At 43.3% G+C, this 16,520-nt stretch overlaps 1 long non-coding RNA gene across 1 annotated transcript; it reads left to right on the top strand.

The window, feature by feature from the left end:
• The first annotated feature begins 234 nt into the window (after positions 1–234).
• Positions 235–8,630, top strand: LOC142723105 (uncharacterized). Its single transcript, XR_012875323.1, has 4 exons — positions 235–842; positions 4,049–4,185; positions 4,829–5,120; positions 7,433–8,630. It is a non-coding gene; the product is annotated as an uncharacterized LOC142723105 (long non-coding RNA).
• Positions 8,631–16,520: the final 7,890 nt, after the last annotated feature.

Here is a 16,520-nt window from a genome sequence, read left to right on the forward strand (position 1 = left end):
GGTGGAACCGAGCATTCCTAGCAAATTATCTCCAACAGAACCTTATACCGAGGGGGTTTACGCATACAAGTTTTCCCATCATTTCCAACTGAAGATGTGAATTTTCCATCTAAATGGGAGGAGAACTGCAGTGCGTGTTCATTTAAAGTGATGGAGCTTCTTATTGGACCCAATAACACATCATTAGAAAACAGGGATAACGAGCTGGAAAAGATGCAGCAAAAATTAAAAGCAGAGATGTCCAAAGAGGACTTAGAAACATTTAAAACACAATTGGATCAACAATGCCTCGTCTGGAGAAAAGAAATGGAGAGCAGAAAAAACAAAGAAGTTGATATGTGATAATAATGATTTTCAACAGAAGAAAATATATTGATGGAATGGGAGACAAAATGGTGAATCACTGAGTCTTTCCTCTTCTATGTGATCTTTGTCATCACAGAGCGGTCACCATGATATGACATTATGTAGTAGCGTGAGGTCTACACGTGACTTACCAAGATACAAAAGAAAACGGAACTAAAATCAGTCGTCCAACAGTAGGAGAAAAATGAATAAGGGATTGGAACAAAATCCAAGACATCACAAGAAGGTCATTAACATTTCTATGCATCAATTATCTATAGGTGACATCACACTGTTGGACAAAGTCTTGACCTTTTCTCCCGCCTCCTGTTTTGATCTTTTCTCAGCAGTAAAATATCTGCAATTTTTTGCACAATCTTTGATCTTTAAGAAATGGTATTTTAAAGAGGAAGGCGATTTATTTGTCACAGTTGAGGAACGAGAAACATTGCGAATATTTGAGAAACTCTTTCACCAAGAAGGGGGAATATCAGAAGGTAAGATTCATATCTGTATTAGAACCAAATCTACAAAATCCCCCCGTTGTCTATTTGCCCCGCAGTAGATCTTTTTGTCAAATTAGTCCCTGAAGATTAGCAAAACATTCCAAGGAAAATTAAGAATGACAATCTGTCGAGTTCAGAGAGAGAGAGAGAGAGAGAGAGAGAGAGAGCTTGGAGAGGATTAAATCATGGCATGATGTGGTAGTAAAACCTGCCGATAAAGGCAGAAATGTGGTATTTTGGCCACACCAGATGTATATTTATGAAGCAAATCGCCAATTGAAAAAACTCCACTTTTTAAATAGTGATATCACGGAGGCGGAGGTTGCTTTAGCAATCTCTAAGCTACACAATAATAAAATGCCGGGTCCTGAACGCCTATCTGCTGAATACTACAAACTTTTGCCAGATATTGTACCGACATTGACGAGGACCTTACAAGCCATATTTAGTGGGGAGATTGACCTGCCTAACTTTCATGCATCCAGGACAATATTGCTTCCCAAACCTGACAGGGATCCAACCCTCCTTTCCTCATATCGTCCGATTTCCCTTTTAAACCAAGAAGACTATAAGCTCCTAACAAAGATTTTGGCCGACCGCCTCCAAACCATGTTTGGACTGATCATTGCCCCAACCCAACTGGGTTTCTTAAGGAATAGACATTCCACTAAAGGTATCCGTCAGGCTGTAGCAGCCACGGTGTCTGCACTAGACCCCTCCTCCCCAGTGACCATGCTGCTGGGACTTGACGCGGAAAAGGCATTTGACTCTTTATAATGGCCATTTCTCACAGCGGTGTTGCAGTCCCGGGCCTTTGGGGACCGCTTTCTAACATTCCTTTCACGCTCACAGGCCTGCTCTACCACATCCCTTACCATCAATGGGCTTAACTCACCTCCTATCTCAATTTTCAGGGGTACGTGTCAGGGATGCCCTCTCTCACCGTTACTGTTTCATTTATCCCTAGATCCACTTCTCCGTCATCTCCAGTCCCTAGCATGTTTTCAAGGCATACAAATTGGAGATTCTCAAATTAAACTATCGGCATTTGCAGATTATATTTTGTTCTTCATATCTAACCCTGCCTCTACTTTACAACCAATCCTCCAGGATATCCCAATTTATGGTGCCCTGTCAGGTTTCAAGATCAATCTACAAAAATCAGAAGCCCTAATTCTTAAGGGTCCCTCCAGGCCACTCTGGTCTTCGAAGCATGCATTTAAATGGAACTCTGATTACATTCCCTATTTGGGGGTACGCATCACGAGACAACCATCAAATTTATATCAACGAAACCTTAATCCCATTATTGCATATTTGGAATCCCAACTCATGGCTTGGAGGCACTTTACTCTATCATTTTTAGGTAGGGCTAATCTATTAAAAATGGTTGTCTTCCCTAAATTGTTATACTTACTACAATCCTTGCCTATATACTTGAGACCAGTTGATGTTAGGCAAAAGAGACCAAGAGTGAGCCTATGCATATTGCAGCAACATCATGAAATGGAGGGATTAATTTTCCACAGATTCACTTATACAATATGGCAGCTCAACTACGAGTGATTGGAGATTGGATAACCGGCAGCTCCTGCTTTTCTGATTCTACATTGGACCAACAATTTTCAAAACCCATTTCCTTAACATGCCTCTTACACACTCCCTACTCGGCTCTATCACCTGATGAACGGGCTAACCCCCTAGTCATGTCCTCCTGGAAGACATGGACCAAGGTCAGACAACACTTAGGTTTAAACCCTAGATTTTTCCTACTTCTTCCTTGGGTCCATAACTTTGACTTCCAAAATGCCAAACCCCATGTGGTTTTTCGTGTATGGGTGGGGGGGAGGGGTTGACATGTATTAATCAGATAACTAACATGCTCACTCGTCGTCCATACTCATTTAATGAACTACGTATACAATATGATTTTTTTGGGCCAACACCCATTTTATTACATGCAGGCCTGTAGCTATGCTCACAAGGTCATTAGACACTTACAAGACCAAGACTGGGATGACTTCTTCTGTCACTTAACTCCATTTCATCAATGCCGAAAAAGACTAATCACTACCTATTATAACGTTTTAAGACAGCCATTGGACTACACTAAATCGAGATCAGGTGTATCTTACTGGGTTGACCACTTAGATCAAACAACTCATGACGATGTCCTATCATCTGTAACTATGGCTGCCAAATACCTCCCATCAGCCATGTCCTGGGAGATGTCTTTTACAATAGCCCATAGGGCTGACGTGTCCGCTTATAGGGGCTTTCTCATGGGTAACTCCTCTGACCATTCGTGTTTAAAGTGTAGAGCACCGCAATTACATTGTCTCTGGTTATACCCAACTATTGTTGACTTTTGGCGAAAGATACAATATTTTGTGTCGAACACCCTGTCCATACCATGCTCCTCAACCCAAAAGTGGGGTCTCTTTGGGATACTGCCACCTTCCATGCTCTTTATCCCGAAACATCACAAACAGCTGTTATACTATGTCTCTGCGGCTGCTAGGAAGGCCATTCTCCAGGTTTGGATAAATAATACACCCCCCACACATCGTATTTCCCTAGAAAATATATCTTATCTTTTCCGAATGGCTTCGGTGGAAACCTCCTATCAAAAAGAGCACAAAACTGAAGCCTTTTTTAAGTTGTGGGAGAACTTTATACCTCTCTTACCACTTCATATAAAACAAAAACTGATTGCATGCTTTGGCTCCACAACTTGGTATCTGGAGCATCAGCTGTCTGGTGTGACACCAATCATGATCTGATTCCTTAAATATCTGTATTGAATCGCGGTAACGATGGGGATACACGTGTCCATCCTCTTCCCCCCTCCCCCTCTATACTTCCCTTCCCCCTTCTTTATGGTTTATTTAGTGTGTTTCATCTCCTATGAATATTGACACTTTTTCAATTTGTCTTTGGGCTAAAATCTCTAATTCTGTCCTCGCTCCAACTAGGATCATTTGAAGTAATTTATACAAATTGTAGATTATATAATATGCAAAATAATGATATAAGTGTTCAGAGATGCTATTGCCATGGGAAATATTGTTGAATTGTTGTTCGCTTGTTTGTTATGTTTGGAAAAATAAAAAATACATCAATTTAAAAAAAAACTAAATAAAAAAAAACTCCACTTGTTGTAGAAGGTTAACATACAATTCTTTATTATCCTTTAGAGCAAAGATGATCCACATTCTACAAGATGGTATGGATGCCGGAGTCCTCTCCAAGTCCCTAATGGAGGCACTGATTGTGACTGAGCCAACGATACAGACGCCTTTTCTACTACCCAAAATTCATAAGGACTTTCCAGGTAGGCCAATTATATTGTGTACCGGGGGGTTAACTCAGAAGGTGTGCAGATGGGTCGACCACCATTTAAAACCATTAGTGGAATGTCTACCTTCGTATCTGTGCGACTCTGCAGATTTGTTGTTGAAAATTGAAGAGATTCATTTAGATGACAGACATATTTTGGTAACTTGTGACATTGAGTCACTATATATCGGCATCCAGCATTCGGATGGGTTGCATGCAGTGGCCACCTTTTTGCATATGAGCAATATAGGAAAGACTTTTCAGAGTTGTTGCTAACCCTATCGGACATTGTTCTCAAACACAATTTTTTCACGTTCAATGGGTCCTTCTACCTGCAACTCCAGGGCACGGCAATGGGGGCAGCCTGTGCACCCTCATACACCAACCTGTTCCTGGGGCTGTGGGAGAGGGACCTATTCCTGCCAGATCATGAGATATCAATGAACCAGCTCCTTTTCTGGGCCCGTTCATTGATGACATCTTCATGATCTGGCTGGGGACTTCGGATGAATTAATGGAATTCATCAGTGTATTTAACTATAATACACGTAACATTAAATTAACATGCAAGTGGAATCATGTTGAGATAGATTTTTTTGGACATACTAACTAAAAGGAACCATAATGGTTGTCTCCAGACAGATTTGCATCGTAAAGAGACATCAACAAACTCATTTCTTCACGCCACGTCTTCACATCCCCGCCACACCATCGAAGCTATACCAACTGGACGATTACTGCGTGTTAAGAAAATTTGTTCAACTCATGAAGATTTGAAATTCCGCACAACTGAGTTAAGAAAGAGACTTGCTCAACAGGGCTGCAGCCGCTGCCGCAATGTTAATAAAGGCCATTGACGACCACGTGCACAGCTCCCCCTCGTGCACAGCTATTACAAACTGTAACTAAACATAAGGAATTTCTCCTAAGGTAAGATTTACGAACACGTATCATTTGGTCAGAAATGAGGGACACCTCAAACACATTTTGGCCGATGCTCCTCAATGATCCAATTCTACAGAAAGTACTACCAAATTATCTTGCTGTTGCACCATGTAGAGCGCGTTCTTTACGTGACACAATAGTTCAGTTACCGAACAGTGGAAAAACCGGGTAAATGTTTTGGAAAGATTGGTCCTAAGTGGGGTTGTAACCCTTGCGGCTACTGTATCAGTTGCCCTAATATTGAACGCTCTCAAGGTTTTGTTGACTCAAGTGGGTTGAAAAATGTTAAGATCCCATGGCCAATTACATGTGGCACTACAGGTGTGATCTATCATGCAACTTACCCTTGCCCTAAAATGTATATTGGCATGAGAACCCGAGAATTGCGCTTTCGCGTAAGAGAACATGTTAGAGACATTGAAAATGCCAAACCAGTAGAGTATATGGAACAGCTGAAGACGATTCCACAACATTTTCACCTACATCATGCGTGTAACTCTAGACTTGTGAGAGTGAAGGGAATAGATCACATCAATACTGATATGCGAGGACGAGATGTAAAAAGAGGCTTTTGCAATCAGAATGCAAGTGGATATGGAGGCTTAAGACAACACAACCAAGGGGTCTCAATGAGAACATTGGTGTTGCTGCATTTCTCTGACTGCTACCAAAGCTTTTAGTTGGGTATTTTAGATTTTATGTTCTTATTTTGATTTTATGTTCTTATTTTGATTTTATGTTCTTATTTTGATTTTATGTTCTTATTTTGATCTGCATTTCTTTATTTATGTATACAGATTAGATATATGGTTTACGCTGCCTGTGTTGACTATGTCAACTGTGCAATTTTCGGGTTGTCATGATCTTCATCCTCAACAATGATTTCCTACTGATGATCTTCACAAACAATAGAAAAGCGGGCTCTGTCTGCAGATCACTGCATATTATATTCTGCACCTTTGAGGCTTGTTGTATTAGATATATCGACATGTAACTAAAATCTGCTTTGTGCATGGCACTTGTAGTCCATTTTATTTTTTGATGCATAATACACACGTTGTTTTTTTCTTCTTTTTTCATCGCACACGCCTATTCACACTATTTTATTTTTCGTTTTTTATTTCTTTTATTTTCTCACCATACATTTATTACCTTTTCACTCTTTTACTTACACATGTTCTATATAAACAACACTTTATTGTGTTTAATATCATTTCTTACCTGTCACTTACCTACTATGTTCAGGTTGTGCACTGGATTATTCCTTTTGGCACGTATATATTGGTCTTTTTTCACACATTATAATTGATAATAATGTTCCACACTTGATTACTCCCTACACGTTGACACTCTTCATCACACATCACTTTGTGGCCATATATTTATATGTATTTGTATGATACATGTGCAATATATCTGTATAACTATCTTGTCTCTCTGTATTTTGGGTTTAGACTTGCAGACATGAAGTGTATCGCTATTGGACTGCCCGTACAGGGTTAATATCCTTCTGAATGCTTTTCATGCCTTCAATCACTGGTTGCATTCTGATTGGTTGTGATTGACCGGCCTCCGATTCGTCACCCATGACACGCTGGGTTGCTGACACACGTGACCGCGTCAGGTGACGCGCTGATGTGTTTCCGCCCCAGTGTCTCGTTGTTGCCGTTTCTGGAGTCCGGCCATGTACTCGACCACATATTGCCACCAATAGTAAACAGTGAGTGCACTGATCTGATTTATGGGCATATATATATATATATCACCTGGATATATTTAAGTACCATTGGCTAGCGTTCATTTAAATACTGTGTGTGTACTATCAGCGCCACCCCCTGATGAAGGCATTTAGCGCTGAAACGTGCGTCTGGGTGGGCACTCCCTGTGTTGGTGCTCCTGAACAACCTTATTATGGGTATGTTCTATCCCTCCATACTTGTTTAATAGTTGATTCATTTTTGCTCCTACTTATGCGCTGACTGCTTTTTTGCACTGTATAGTTGTTTATTCCATACCATTTGGTATTTCTATATGACCTACATTACGCAGGTCTGTGCAGCCATGGGGTCTTATCTAATTCTTATTTTCTTTGTGAGTCACACAATGAGCTGTCCTTTTCTTCTGTAGAGTCTTGTGGAGTCTTTTTAATTTAATTGTATTGACATGTAGCTTTTCATTGTTATTCCAATAAAGATTTTTTTCCATTTTCGACACTTTTTTTTGGTCGCATCAATTTCTTTGTAGGTTATATATTTGTAGTTTTTTGTCTCAAAATATTTTTCTTGTTTTTTTTTCAGGAGATCTTTATCCCAGTCTTTGAGATTTTAAAGAGTCCTGACAACACGTAGACCCCAGTTAGCAGCTAGAAGATTCCTGCATATACCTAGAAGATGACCACCTTCAACATCTAGAAGACACCAACCAGCACAGAGAAGGAGATCCTGGCTACAAGAAGATTCCTACAAACATCTAGAAGAAGAGACACATTGTAAATACTGGTGTGTCCATCCTAGCAGAAAACCCATGACGTCTGAACAGTGAGGAGAGAACTTATATGTTACTTCTGACTATATGATCCCAGGGTAAAGGAGCAGAAAATGCTGAGAAATATGGAGAGGCTTAGTAATTGTCAGTGCGCAGGATGCTCCATATGTGGTGATAGTCATGAGATGGTCACAGCTAGAGAAATACTCAATTCATTATTCATTTATCAATGATATCATATTAAAACATGTACTGAGACTACTATAGAAAAGAGGCAGGGATATTATCATCATCATCATCATCATTGGTATTGTTGTTAAGCTGAACATAGAGAAAAAGTATTCACTGGCCGACCCCCAGATCTATTGTAGAAAGAGTCCTGTTGAGACACTATCATGTAATGGAAGTTGGCACTTGAGTTGTACGCTACTAAAGAAGGAGAAAACATTAGGGTATAATGGTTCCACTACGTATGTGATATGACCTTTCTAGATTCGTTTTCCGCCTCAAAAAACCCTATTGAAATCAATGAGAGACGGAAGAATGCTGTGAACGGCCACGACCGTTTTTGACGCGTTTTTAAGCCAAAAAAAAAATGCTTGCGGTTTTTTTTTTCCTTTGCCTGTTGAAGAAGGAGATAAAAATAATGCTTTAAAATGGGCATAAAGAACCACGTAGGAAAACGCATCAAAAACTGTGTCAAAAAACGTGTGTGGTAAAAAAAACACTTAAAAAAAGGCGGAGCTGATTTTTCCAGGCAGAATTTTTTGCCTGCAAAAAACTCCACATGAACAAAACCTTAAAAGCAAACAGGCTGGGAGGGTAAAACACTGACTGCATATTAAAAAGGCCAATTTCTCCCGGTTGAGGGCTGCGCAGCAGGAAATAGACTGGGAGCAACTATTGTCAAATAAATATACAGACACTACATGGGAATGCTTTACATGTACTTTAAGTAATTACACTGTAAAATATAATCCTATCAGTAACAAGTATTAAAAAACCCTAAAATGAAACTAGAAAAAGCTTCTAATGTTAAAAAGACAATAAATGACAAGATAAGAGGACACACACACACACTTCCATACACACACACACACACACACACACACACACACACACTTCCATACACACACACCTACATACTTCCATACACACACCTACATACTTCCACACACACACACACACACACACACACACACACACACACACACACCTACATACACACACACACACACCTACATACTTCCATACACACACACACGACATACACACACACATGATATACACACACATACATACTTCCATATACACACACACACACCCCCATACACACCCCCATACACACACACACACACACACACACACACCCATACACACACACACCCCCATACACACACACACACACACACACACACACCTACATACTTCCATACACACACACCTACATACTTCCAAACACACACACACACACACCTACATACTTCCATACACACACGACACACACACGACATACACACACACATACATACACACAAACATACATACTTCCATACACACACACATATACACACACACACACACCCATACACACACACACACACACACACACACACACCCCCATACTCACCCCCATACACACACACCTACATACTTCCATACACACACACACACACACACACACACACACCTACATACTTCCATACACACACACACACACACACACACACACACCTACCTACATACTTCCATACACACACGACACACACACACGACATACACACACACACGACATACACACACATACATACACACACACACATGCACATTACACAAATTCATTTACACATTACACACGAGGAAACATTATTCACCTGGTCTATCCCTGCTGCCCCGGTGGTCTCGCCACTCATTTTAGCTGTCCTGCAGTGATGAAATTTCAGCTTCACGCACGTGACCGCTGCGTCAATGCTGAGGCCAGTGATTGGTTATAGCAATCATGTGTAGGTAGTTATCATGTCATCACTGCATGACAGCAGACACAGGCCTGCTAATCCTCTGAAGCAGAGGTGGATATATTAAGCGAGAGCGCTTTCTGTAAAGAACTTGGTTAGGGGTTTAGGGAGTAAGAGGGTTAGGAGGTTAGCGGGTTAGGGTTGGAGTTAGGGTGTTAGAGGGTTAGGGTAAGGGTTTAGGGCGTTAGGGGTTTAGAGGGTAGATGTTAGGGTTAGAGGGTTAGTGTTAGGGGGTTATAGGGTTACAGCTTTTCCAGAAGCGGAATCCCCAGCCAGAGCATTTTCCGATGCTCTGGCTGAAATTTCCGGCATCTTAAAGTCCCCAACATTGCTGTTTATATATGGACAGTGACATAAAGGTCTTTCTCAAGAGAGGAGTCCTCGACATTACCATTTGCTGCAAAGCGCTTTGTTAGGGGGTTAGGCATTAGGGTTAAGGGGTTGGGATTTAGGGGATACGTTTTTTTCAAGAGCGGAATCCCCGGCCAGAGCATTGCCTTGGATTCTCGCATTACAAAGCCCTTGACGCCACACTCTATATATGAATACTGACGTCAAGTTCTTTCTCAAGCCAGGAAGGAGTCCACCGCCAGAGTGCTTGCTGTAAAGCTCTCGGTTAGGGGATAGAGGGTTAGAGTTGGGGTTACGGTGAGGTGGTTTGAGTTAGGGTTGGGGTTATAGTTAGGGGGTTAGGAATAGTGTTAGGGTTAGGGGCTTAGGGTGCTTGGGTTAAGGGGTTTGGGTTCTAGGTTTAGGGGTTAGGATTGGGGGATAGGATTAGGATTTAGAGTTTAGTGGTTAGGGTCAGGAATAGGGTTAGGTTTAGGGTTGGAGTTAGAGTTAGAAGGTTAGGGTAAGAGGGCTAGGTTTAAGGTTAGGAGCAGAATCCCCAGCCATAGTGTTTCCGACGCTCTGGCTGAGGAATCCGGCATCTTATAGCCCCTGCCGTCACTGTCCATTTATGGACATTGACTTCAGGGGCTCATTCTAGGAGTGGAATCCCCGGCAAGAGTTTTGCCGACGCTCTGTCAAGGGATTCTCGCATTACAGAGCACTTAACGTTACTCTCCATATATCAACAGGGATGCCAAAGTCTTTCTCAAAACCGGAATCCCCGGCCAGAGTGCTTGCTGTAAAGTTCTTGGTTAGGGGCTACATTTAGGGATAGGGTTTTAGGGGTTAGGGTTAGAGCTTTTCCAGGAGCGAAATCCCCGGCCAGAGCATTGCTGACGCTCTGGTTGGGGATTCCAGCATCTTAAAGCCCCTAATGTTACTGTACATGTATGGACAGGGACGTCAGGGGCTTCCTCTAGGAGCGTAATCCCCAGCCAGAGTGTTGCCTACGTTGGGGTTATGTTTTAAGTTAGTGGGTTAGGAAGTTAGTGTGTTAGGGGTTGTGGATAGGGGGTTGGGGTTAGGATTAGAATCAGGGTTAAGGTAAAAGGGTTAAGGGGTTAGGGTGCTAGGGTTAAGGGGTTAGGTTTTGGGGATTAGGGTTTGTGTTAGGGTTTAGAGGATAGTGTTAGAAATAGGGTTAGGGCAAGGGTTGGGGTAGGATTGGGGTTAGGGTTTGGGGTTAGGTTTTGGGTTAGCGGGTTAGGAAATTAGAATGTTAGGAGTTGGAGTTAGGAACAGGGTTAGAATCGGTGTAGGGTTGGGGTTAGGGGTTAAGGTTCGAAAAGGGTTAGGAATACGGTGAGGGTAGTGGGTTGGGGTTAGGAATAGTTTTGGGGTTAAGGGATAGGGTTTAGAGGTTAGGGGCTATGGTTGCGGGTTAGGGTTAGGAATATGGTTACGTTTAAATGGGTAGGGTGTTAGGGTTAAGGGGTGGGGGTTAGGGAGTTGGAGTTAGGATGCTAGGGTTAGGGGATAGGGTTAGGGTTTAGAGGTTAGTTGTTAGCGTTAGGAATAGGGTTGGTGTTAGGATTTAGAGGTTAGGGGCTAGGGTTGGGGATTATGAATATGGTTAGGGTTACAGTGTTAGGGGGTTGGGGTGCAATTTTAAAGGGGTTAGGATAAGGGTTAGGGTTTAGCAGTTAGGGTTGGGGATTAGGGGTAGGAATAGGGTTAGTGGTTAGGGTTAGAAGATCAGGGTTGGGATTTAGGGTAAGAGTTAGGGTAAGAATTATGGGGTTAGGATGCTAGGGTTAAGTGGTAAGGTTTAGTGGGTTAGGGGATAGGGTTAGTTGTTAGGGTTTAGAGGTTTGTGTGGTTAGGGTTGGGGTGTTAGAGTTTGGGTTAAGGGGTTAGGGGCTATGGTTAGAGTTAAGGGATAGGATTAGGGCTTTTCCTGACGCTCTGGTTAGGGATTCCGGCATCTTAAAGCCCCTAATGTTACTGTTTATATATGGACTGCGACATCAGGGGCTCCCTCTTGGAGAGGAATCCCCGGCCAGAGTGTTGACTACGCTCTGGCCGGGGATGCTCGCATTAAAAATCCCTTAATGTCACTCTCCATATATGAACAGGGATGTCAAGGTCTTCCTCAAGACAGTCCCAGGAGTCCCTGGACAGAGCCCTTGCTGTAAAGCGATTTGTGATGGTGTTAGGGTTGGGGTTAAGAATAAAGTAAGGGGGTAGGGTTTGGGTTAGTGGGTTAGTAAAAGGGTTGGCGTTAGCAGATAGGGTTTAGAGTTCAGGGTCGGGGTTAGGAATGTTTTTAAATGTTAGGGGTTAGAGGTTGGGGTTAGGGTTAGAGTGTTAGGACGTTGGGGTATGGGTTAGGATGTTAGGGCTAAGGGGTTGGGGTTAAGGGATTATGCTTAGGGGATAGGGTTAGGTTTATAGTTAAGATGTAGGGGTAGGGTTAGATGTTAGGGTTTGGGCAAAGGTTTAGGGGGTTAGGAATAGGGTTAGGGTTTAGAGGCTAGTGGTTGGGGGTTAGGATTAGTGGTTTAGGGTTAGAGTTTGGATTAGAATTCAGGATGGAATTCGGGTTAGGAGTTAGGGCTCCTCCAGGAGCGAAATCCCCAGCCAGAGCCATAATGGGTTAGGAATAGGGTTAGGGGGTTAGGATGTTAGCGTTTGGCGTTAGGGTTAGGAATAGGGTTAGAGTGAAACGATGGGGTTGAATTTAGGGAGTTAGGGGCTAGGGTTTAGAGATTAGGTTTGGGGGGTTTGGAATAGGGTTGGGGTATGGAATGAGGCGAAGGGGATAGAGTGTTAGGGTTTAGGAATAGGGTAGGGGGTAAGGGCTAGGGGTTATGAAAAGGTTACGGTGAGGGGTTAAGGAGTTAGAGTTAGGGTTTTTAGGTTAGGAGTGGGGGTTAGGAATAGGGTGAGGGTATGTGGTTAGGGGGTAGGGTTTTGGATAGGGGGTTGGGGTAGGGTTATAAATTAGAGTTGGGGGTTAGAGTTAGGAATACGTTTGAGGTAAAAGGGTTAGGGGGTTGAGGGCTAGGGTGCTAGGGTTAGGGTTTGGGGATTAGGGGGTATGGTTTGTGTTAGAGTTTAGAGGTTAGTGTTTAGGAATAGGGTGAGAGTGTTATGGTTGGGCTTAGGTTTAGGGGGTTATGGTTTTAGGGCGAAGGTTAGGGGGTAGGGTTACAGGGTTGCGGTTAGGGTTAGCAGGTTAGGGTTAGAAAGTTAAGGAGTTAACGTTATGTGTTAGGGTTTGTATTAGGGGGGTTAGTATTAGTGGATAGGGTTGGAGTGAAGTTGTTAGGGGTTGGGGTTAGGGGGATAAATTTGGGTTAGTGTTAGGGGAATAGGGTTTGGGTGATTGGCTTAAGGAGTTAGGGGTTGAGGTTAGGCAATAGGGTTGGGGTTAAAGTTAAGAATAGGGTTAGAGGCTTAGGGTAAAAAAATAGGGTTAGACTTAGGGGGTTAGGTGGCTAGGGTTAAGGGGTTAGGGGTTTGAGTTATGGGATTAGGGTTAGAGTGTTAGGGTTTTTGGTTTAGGGGGTTGGGGGTGTTAGGTTTAGGGGGTTATGAATAGTGTGAGGGTAAGTGGTTAGGTGTAGTTTTGGTTTTAGGAATAGGGTCTGAGTTAGGGAATAGGCTTTAGGGGTTAGGGTTGGAGGTTAGGAATAGGGTTAAGGCTAAAGGGTTAGGGGGTTGGAGTTTGGATTAACGGGTTAGAGTTAGGGGATACGGTTAGGGGGTTTGGAATAGGGTTAGTAAAGTTTAGGGGTTAGGGATGGGGGTTAGGGTTGTAGTTAGGGGTTTAGGATTAGAGTTTGGGTTAGAACTAGGGGTAGGGTTAGTGGGTTAGGGCTTTTCCGAGAGCAAGATTCCTGGCCAGAGCCATAATTGGTTAGGAATAGGGTTAGGGGTTGGGGTTAGTATTATGGGCTTAGGAATAGGGTGAGGGGTTAGGGTTGAGGTAAGTGCTGGGTGAGGGTTAGGATTAGGTTTGGGGTTATCAATAAGGTGAGAGAAAGTCATTAGTGGGTAGGGTTTTGGCTAAGGTTTTGGGATTAGGTATATAATTAGGCGACATGGTAACGGGTAAGGGTTGGGGGTTAGAGTTAGTAATAGAGTTAAAGGGTTAGGGTGCTAGGGTTAAGGGGTTGGATTTAGAGTTTAATTGTTTAGGGGTTTGGGTTAGGATTAGGGGTTAGGGTATAGAGGTTAGTGGATTAGGAGTATTAATAGAGTTAACGGTTAGAGTGTTAGGGTTGGGGTGTTGGGGGTTAGGTTTAGTTCTTAGGGTTAGGGGGGGGCTAGGGTTTGGGTTAAAGTTAGGGGATAGGGTTGGGGGTTAGGAATAAAGTTGGAAGGTTAAGGTTAGGTTAGAGGGTTAGGATTTAGGGTGAGTTAGAATTAGGATGATAGGGTTTGGGGGTTAGCATTAGGGGCTAGGGTTAGAGTTAGGGATTTTCCAGAAGCGAAAGCCCTGGCCAGGGCGTTGCTGATGCTTTGGTTGGAGATTCCGGCATCTTAAAGCCCCTAATGTTACTTGTTTTTTATGTGGACAGTAACCTCAGGGGCTCCCTCTAGGAGCGGAATCCCTAGCCAGAGTGTTGCCTACCCTCTAGCCGGGTATTCTCGCATTACAAATCCCTTCATGTAACTCTCTATCAATGAACAGTGATGTCAAGGTCTTTCTCAAGACAGGAGTACCTGGCCAGAGCGCATGCTGTAAAGCGCTTGGGTGAGTGGGTTAGGGTTGGGGATAGGGTTGGGTTGTTAGGGTTGGGGTTAGGAGTTTAGGGTTAGAATTATGGATACAGTTAGTGGGTTAGGGAATTAGGGGTTACGGTTAGGGCTTTTCCAGGAGTGAAATCCCTGGCCAGAGCCATAATGGCTTAGGAATAGGGTTAAGGTGTTAGGGGTTGGAGTTAGGATTCGGGGGTTCTAATACGGTTAGGTTGATGGGGTAGGGTTAGGGTAAGTGTGGTTAGGGAGTTAGGGGCTTGGATTTAGAGGTTAGGTTAAGGGTTAGGAATAGCGTTGGGGTTACGAATGGGGTGAGGGGGTTAGAGTATTAGGGGTTAGTAATAGGGTAGGGGGTAAGGGCTAGGGGTTATGAATTGGGTTAAGGTAAGGGTGATGGTGTAGGGTTGGGGTAAGTGTTGGGGTTAGGCGGTTAGGGTTAGGGAGTTAGGGTTTTGAGGTTAGAGTTGGGTTTAGGAATAGGGTGAAGGTTAGTGGTTAGGGGGTAGGGTAGTGGATAGGGGGTTAGGGGTAGGGATTAGGAATAGAGTCAGGGGTTAGGGTTTAGAGGTTAGGGGGTAGAGTTAGGAATAGGGTTAAGGTTGAAGGGTTAGGTTTAGGGGGTTGGGTTTAGGGTGCTAGGGTTAAGTTGTTTGGGGATTAGGGGATAGGGTTTGTGTTAGGGTTTAGAGGTTAGTGGTTAGAAATAGTGTTAGGGAGAGAGTGTTAGGGTTGGATTTAGGTGTCAGGGGGTTGGTGTTAGGGGATTAAGAATAGGGTTAGGGGGGTAGGGTTGGGGTTAGGATTTAGATATCAAGGGTTAAGGTTGGGGGTTAGGAATTGGGTTAGGAATAGTTTGAGTGTAGGGGGTGGGGGTTATGAATGGGGTTGTGGTTAAGGGATAGGGTTTAGAGGATATGGGCTAGTGTTGGGTTAGGAATAGGGTTAGGGAGTTAGAGGTTGGGGCTAGGGTTAGAGTGGTAGGGGGTTGGGGTGCTATTTTAAAGGGGTTTGGGTTAGGCGGTTAGGATTAGGGGTTAGTTGTTAGGGTTGGGGTTGAGGGTAGGAATAGGGTTAGGCTGGGGGTTAGGGTTAGTTGTTAAGGGGCCATATATGAGGTTGGAGTTGGGATAGGGATTATAGTAAGGGGATACGGATATGGAATAAGTTTAGAGGTTAATGGTTAGGGTAGGGTTGGGGTTAGGAGTTTAGGGTTAGAGATTGGTTTAGAATTAGGGATACGGTCAGTGGGTTAGGGAATGAGGGGTTAAGGCTTTTCCAGGAGTTAGGGTGTTAGGGGTTTGGGTTAGGATTAATGAGTTCAGAATAGGGTTAGGTTGATGGGGTAATGTTGTGGTAAGTGTTGTGGTTAGGGAGTTACGGGCTATGGTTTAGAAGTTAGGTTGAGGGTTTAGGAATAGTGCTAGGGTTGGAGTTAGGAATGGGGTGAGGGGGTTAGAGTGTTAGGGGTTAGTAATACGTTAACTAGGGGTTATAAATAGGGTTAAGGTGAGGGTGATGGTGTAGGGTTGGGGTAAGGGTTGGAGTTAGGCGGTTAGGTTTAGGGAGTTAGAGTTTTGAGGTTAGGGTTGGGGGTTAGGAATAGGGGTAGGGTTGGGGTTAGGATTTAGATATCGGATTATGGTTGGGGGTTAGGAATTGTGTTAGGCGGTTAGGAATAGTGTGAGTGTAGGGGGTGGGGGTTAGGAATGGGGTTGTGGTTAAGAGATATGGTTTAGAGGATATGGGCTAGTGTTGGGGGTTAGAAATAGGGTTAGGGAGTTAAAGG

This window comes from Rhinoderma darwinii, unplaced genomic scaffold (genome assembly GCF_050947455.1).
Source record: "Rhinoderma darwinii isolate aRhiDar2 unplaced genomic scaffold, aRhiDar2.hap1 Scaffold_547, whole genome shotgun sequence".
In the NCBI taxonomy this organism is placed as follows: domain Eukaryota; kingdom Metazoa; phylum Chordata; class Amphibia; order Anura; family Rhinodermatidae; genus Rhinoderma; species Rhinoderma darwinii.